Below are 6,025 nucleotides of genomic sequence, written 5' to 3' on the forward strand. Positions count from 1 at the left end.
GTGGCCCATCTGGTTGCAGCCCTGGTGTTGACATTATTGAGTCAGAAATGGTTGAGTATGGCCGGGATGTCTTGGATTGTTTACAGCGCATCTGTTCTCTCTCAGAACTGAACTGTTGTGAAAGATTTATGTTTCAGACCTGACATTAGCAAAGCTTGTGATGAGTTGCCATGGAGCTTCCAATTAGTGGTTACACATACAGTAATCTACCCCCAGATATGGAAAGATAATGGATTTCGTCCATAGTTAAATCACTGTAGGAATTAGGATGAAGGCCAATATTCCATCCAACTATTACAACATTTTTAATAGGCTGGAGCAAACCTAAATAGTTTTGACAGACCATAGAGAGAGGACATCACTGGCCAGTTAGACAGATTCTTAAATAGAGAAACCAAAAAAAAAGTTTATCTAAGTGAAAAATATCAGGAGATTATTTGTTTATTTTAAATGGACGTGTAATTGTGCACATTGAAAATGATAACAACTACAACCTGACTACTCCCTCTGTCCATGTCAAACAAGATTTTATAAAGTGTCCTAAACAAACAGATTAGTTTCACCTGGACACTAATTAGGCTGCCTGTTGAGTGGTTTCAGGGAGGCTTTTCCAATTCTCCCTGCTACTGCTCAGTTCTGGAGCTTTAAATAATGAGGCCTTTTGTGTCCCATTACTCCCCAAGCCATCACAGAACAAGTCCCTGCAGTTTAGCCCTGCTGACAGCGGCCATGTGCTGAGGTCCATCTGAATTGGCTCCTTTGGGCTGTGGCTAAATCCTCTCAGGGGGATAAAACAATCTTGACGGCATTAAGGTTATTTGACCATCAGTGACATTATCCAGCGGATCTGGCTTTAGGAAAGCCTCAAGGACATTACTGATGAGAGTTTCCATTGTTGCCAATGGCCCTGGTATCTTTCAGGGGCTTGGTTCTGTCCCCCTATCAGCTTTTTGCTCTGAGGGCCCCTTGCATTACACGAGTGTTGTTGTTGTATGTCAACGTCTGGCCAGGAGACACTATCTGCCAAGGGCTTTGACTATATTCAGCAGGCAGTTGATAACCTATGACATTACTGTTTCCACATCACCTTGAAGTCATTTAGAAGGTCAAGACACAGGCCTTTAGCACATTAGACCTTTAACCTCTCCTAGGTGTTCACCATTCAGTATTACTACTCCAGACCCATGGCTCCAAATGACAACATTGCAGTAACCATTAAAGGAGAATTCCGGTGTGATTTTGACCTAAAGTGTGTTGAAACATGATACCGACCGTCTCATAGCTCATCTCGGCTTGTCCCCTGCACTCAGAAATCTGGCGCTAGTTAGCCAATGCTACCAACAGTTTTTCGTTGGGAGTGCCTCGGGCATCGGCCTAGCCATGCAAATAAATCACTGGAATGCATAGATTCAGTTGCTTCCAGTAGCAGCAACTGGAATCTATGCATTTCCACAGAATTATTTTTGGAATCTGATCCCTTATCATACCTGTGCATTCGTACTCGTCGCTCGACTTATCGTGACTAAATTCAAGATGGCGTCGAACGGTAAAATTCCTTAAGGTACTGTCTGTATAAATCGTCTTGTAAATAAACTACCAGTGCTTTTTCAAAGTTCTCAATGTCTCGTTTTAAATGTCAAGGCCCTTGGAAGTCTACCAATGAAGTATGGAGCTACTTTGAGCCTCGTAAATTGTGTAAAACAGTGATTTATTTGCATGGCTAGGCCGATGCCCGAGGCACCCCCAACGAAAAACTGTTGGTAGCATTGGCTAACTAGCGCCAGATTTCTGAGTGCAGGGGAAAAGCCGAGGTGAGCTATGAGACATACGTTCACACTCGGTATCATGTTTCAACACACTTTACAGTAGGTCAGTATCACACCGGAATTCTCCTTTACGACCATTAGAAGCATAACATTGCCAGTCATCTAGGCCGGACACTAACATTTTCACACTGTGACCAGTGATGTGTGTGAGTACAGTAATCAGACATCAGTAGCCATCAGACTTCACTGTGAATTTACCTTTTTTTACTTTCTGATGGCTTGGAGATATTTGAATGCTTTTGGGACAGCTTCTTGGACTGATTCATATGAACTTTGTAATAAAGTGTTTGTATTTACAGGTGCTAACACATCACCTATAAATGTGCTCCTTCAATGCAGATCACATACTAGATTTACATATGATTGTTTTTTTTCTATGTTTGCTTGTTGAAACTTCATAGCATTTGCAAAACATTTATTCTAACATGTGCGATGGCAGGCTCGACCACAACCCAGGTTTGTGGTATGCATAGTCACGATCAAGTGTGATGACTAGTGCAGGTTTTTGAGCAGTCACAGCAGATGTTTGCTTCATCTCTTACGCATGGTTGCACTGAAGTTTTGTGTGTACTTTCAGATAATGGGTATTTCATAAGTTGGTAATATGTCGTGCAGGAGGTCTTCCCAGTGTTACCAAAAAACAATACCCACATCCACACTCCTCTGCTCGTGAGCTGACATTTGAAGATTTATCACCTGCAAACAGACTCTCACCAAATGAACCTCTTGGTCCCCCCGAGCCCTCGGGATATAATACACTGCCTGTGCTTGGACTGAAGGATCAAAGGCATCAAAGGAGAGGACACAAAGGTCCTCATTCTTTCCTCCTCTCTGTCCATTGAGTGCTAACTTTTATGTTCTGTGGCTGTGTATTCTGCATTCATCAGTGTCGTAATATCGTTTAAAATTTTTACAGCGTTATAGCGGGGCCTCCGCAGATGGTTTTTGGCCACTTGACAGATGTCTCAGCTCAGGCATCTTGCTGGTAAATAGGCAGCGACGTAGGGGCAGGGTGAGTCAACGAAAAAGTGCTGATGTGCTTCTTTTCTTTTTTCTTCTTTGCAGAAAAGGATGAGAGTCACTCTGCCCGTAAAATGAGTCAGCAATCCATTAAACTCTTGAGTTTTCATGTCACTGTTTAAGAGTGTCTTTTATATTGTTCCTTCTGCAGTCATAAGCTGAGGTTTTGGATCTGCAGGCCTTTTATAGTTGTTGTTTCAGAACTGTTGGTAGTGGGGTTTTTTTTTTTTTTTGGGGGGGGGGGTACAAAATTGCAGTTGGCCACCACAATGAAGTAATATTATTTCTCTCAAGTGTTTAAAACAGAAAGGGAAGACATTTTGTTTTTCAAAATATCATTCCAACAAAGTCCATGCACCCAGAGTTGTGAGAACCTACGGTACTAATCCAAAGCTAATTATAAGAGTAAAACTGAACATGAATGTTTTTATCCTAATCTAAAAACCATTTGTGCATGCAATAATAGTTTAATTTTTCATCATATTTTTCTTAAACACTTTTAATATTTTTTATGTGTGCACTGTACTTCTATTTCATGAATTATATCTCTGCCTTTCATGCAGTATATGCATTTCAGTATGTATGTGTGTGTGTGCCAAAGTGAATATATGAGCCTCCATGAGGTAAGATCAGCCGTCACATTGGCCCACTAGCCTGCACAGCAGTGACAGAGGATACAGACAATTAGCAGCTAAAGGAGTATCACTGTGCGTGATGTCATTGAGTGGACGTGCCCAGTTCAATTACTGCTCTCGGGGTGTTTGCTTATGGGGATGTGTTCCTTCCACTTTGGAGGAGGTCCACAGGGGGAGGTGGCAAGCAGGTACCATGAGGCAATGGCAGGGCTGAAATTAATACGATTATCCATCGTGATCTTGTTTGGGAGGGAAAAGTTGTCATCTTTCATGATATTGCATTGCAAGTGAGGGCTTACAGTATCCGATTATGTTTCCTCTCTGCACTAGATCATCTTTTATGACACAATGTTGATGCAGAAAACATATGAACAAAGCTTTCTGGAGAGGGTGCGTTTCAGCCGCGTGTGGTTGCAGGTCATGCCAAAATCCTCATTACGTCTGCGTATGAGGATTTCAAAATTAGCTCAGAAGATTTCCCCCTCACAGTTACAACACTTCCTCCAACGCACACTGCTCTCATTCGCTCATCTGGTCTCCTCTTCACCATCTGGTTGAAAAATGTACTCGCACATTATCTGACACGTGCAGCACGGAGGCCTGGGATGTTGTACCTCGTCCTATGAAAATGTTAACCTTTTTGTCTGTGGTTTTTAATGGTGGTCCAGTTCAATAAGCAGAGGATCGGTATCTGACTAGATGGAGGGACAAGGGAAAGGAAAACAAACATTGTCGGAGATGGACAGCCCACTGCCCAGCTTTTTTCCCTCTGTGACAAGCATGGGGTATGTGGGTGCAGTATGCAGTGTCTGGGCAGAGCGCAGGCTAAAACATGCCAGGATAAAATCTCCTCGCGAGGGAGGACAGGAGAGGAAGCCGTGAAGATAAGCAGACACGTCAGTGAAAACATTGGCCAGGTCTTCCACTCCGTAGCCATGCAACCCCCCAACCCCATCCCACCCTCCTTTCCAAGTGTAGTTGGCAACATCAGCGTGTTGGGGCTACGCGAAACGTGAAGTCTGATAGGGATGGCAATCTCCATCAGATAACAACGTCCTGGTTGAGACACGCTGCCACTGGAGCTCAAGAAAGGTGAGCCGGTGCGACACGGTGTGACACTCACACAGACGCCACCCGGGCCTCTCACTTTCCCTCAAGTCCCCAGTCCTGCCCCTGATCACGGAGTGACCTCCAGTATCACCATCACAGCATCCACACCAGCACTATGACACTCTCCACACCAGCATTTGTTTGGCGGTCCATTTGGGCTGAGGCGGTGAACTAACAGACAGGTGTGCAATTGTCACTACAGAAATATGAACGCGGAGTTAAGTTCCAGTACATAAATGGTGTTGTGTGATGAAGCTCATATAATGGGGCATGGTTGGTGATGGATTGTTCATCACATTGCCAATAATAGCATTACTGGGTGAAACATTTCTGTATTCAGATGGCAGAGAAAGACAGTTACAAAAGATTAGAGTAACTGTAGCTATATTTTTTTCCACCTCAAGGCATGTCAAAGAACAAATACTGTTGAACATCAGTATGTTAGGCTACCTTCTGCCCAAACACGCAGACGGATGTTTTACAGTGATTGTCTTTCGTGTCATTCTTTCACAAGTCAGGCGCCACTGGATTGAGTTTCTTCATTTTGAAGCAGATACGCCTGCACTGACAAATCACAGACTAAAATGTCACAATTGCTCAATAAATGGGGAGAACACAATCCCCATTGTGTCTTAGACGCTGAGGTTTCAGAACAATGGCTGTGTAGTAAAATCCAGTGGTGTTCATTTTCACATATGTTCAAATAAGTATTGAGTTGCAAATGATAGTGATCTTCATGGTGATTTTCCAGTAACTGGTGAAGGAAAAAATTCATAGCAGAAATGGCACATTCTGGTTACAGAAAAACCTTGAAAGAAACAGTGTGCATACAAAAGCGTGTTGAAGGCATTATGAAATAAAGACTTAATCTGACGTCATAGATAACTACAATGAATTAATTAGTTGTAGGTATCCAATGAACATTTAAAATGTAGAATAACAATATGTTGTATTGTTTAAAGAAATACATGAGGTGTATTGTTTTAAGCAATAGGTGGTTTCATTTTGCAATCAATGAGAAAATTAGCCATCATCTCACAACTGAGATTGGTAATAGTAGGTAACAGTAGGCCTAGTTTTACATTTCTTTTCTAGAAGTCTCAAAGTGTTCACACACTTAAACTGTTGCCCACCATGGTTTCACCATGTGCCTTTGAGATATTTGCATCCCTAAATGGTACCTGACAGGCATATGTAATGTTTATGACATCAGGCTGATGTGTTCCATATTGGTGAGGAAATGTGATGGTGGAAAAGTGAGCCCAGTGTTTTTGGCGTGGTGGAGTCTTCAAACTGATGCAAAGAGCTTGATACTCCCAAAGAGTGGATGTGCTAACCAACCCTTCCCATACAGAGAGAGGTATCCAAAGTCTAAGACGTGTGTAAAGGTGGGGTGGAGTTTGGGGGTGGGAGGGTGAGTCTGTGGGGGGATGC

Source organism: Alosa pseudoharengus, unplaced genomic scaffold (assembly GCF_046254945.1).
Source record: "Alosa pseudoharengus isolate Yale_2024_CS ecotype anadromous, Long Island Sound unplaced genomic scaffold, YU_APseudo_1.1 YU_APseudo_1.1_scf_3, whole genome shotgun sequence".
Classification (NCBI taxonomy): Eukaryota; Metazoa; Chordata; class Actinopteri; order Clupeiformes; family Clupeidae; genus Alosa; species Alosa pseudoharengus.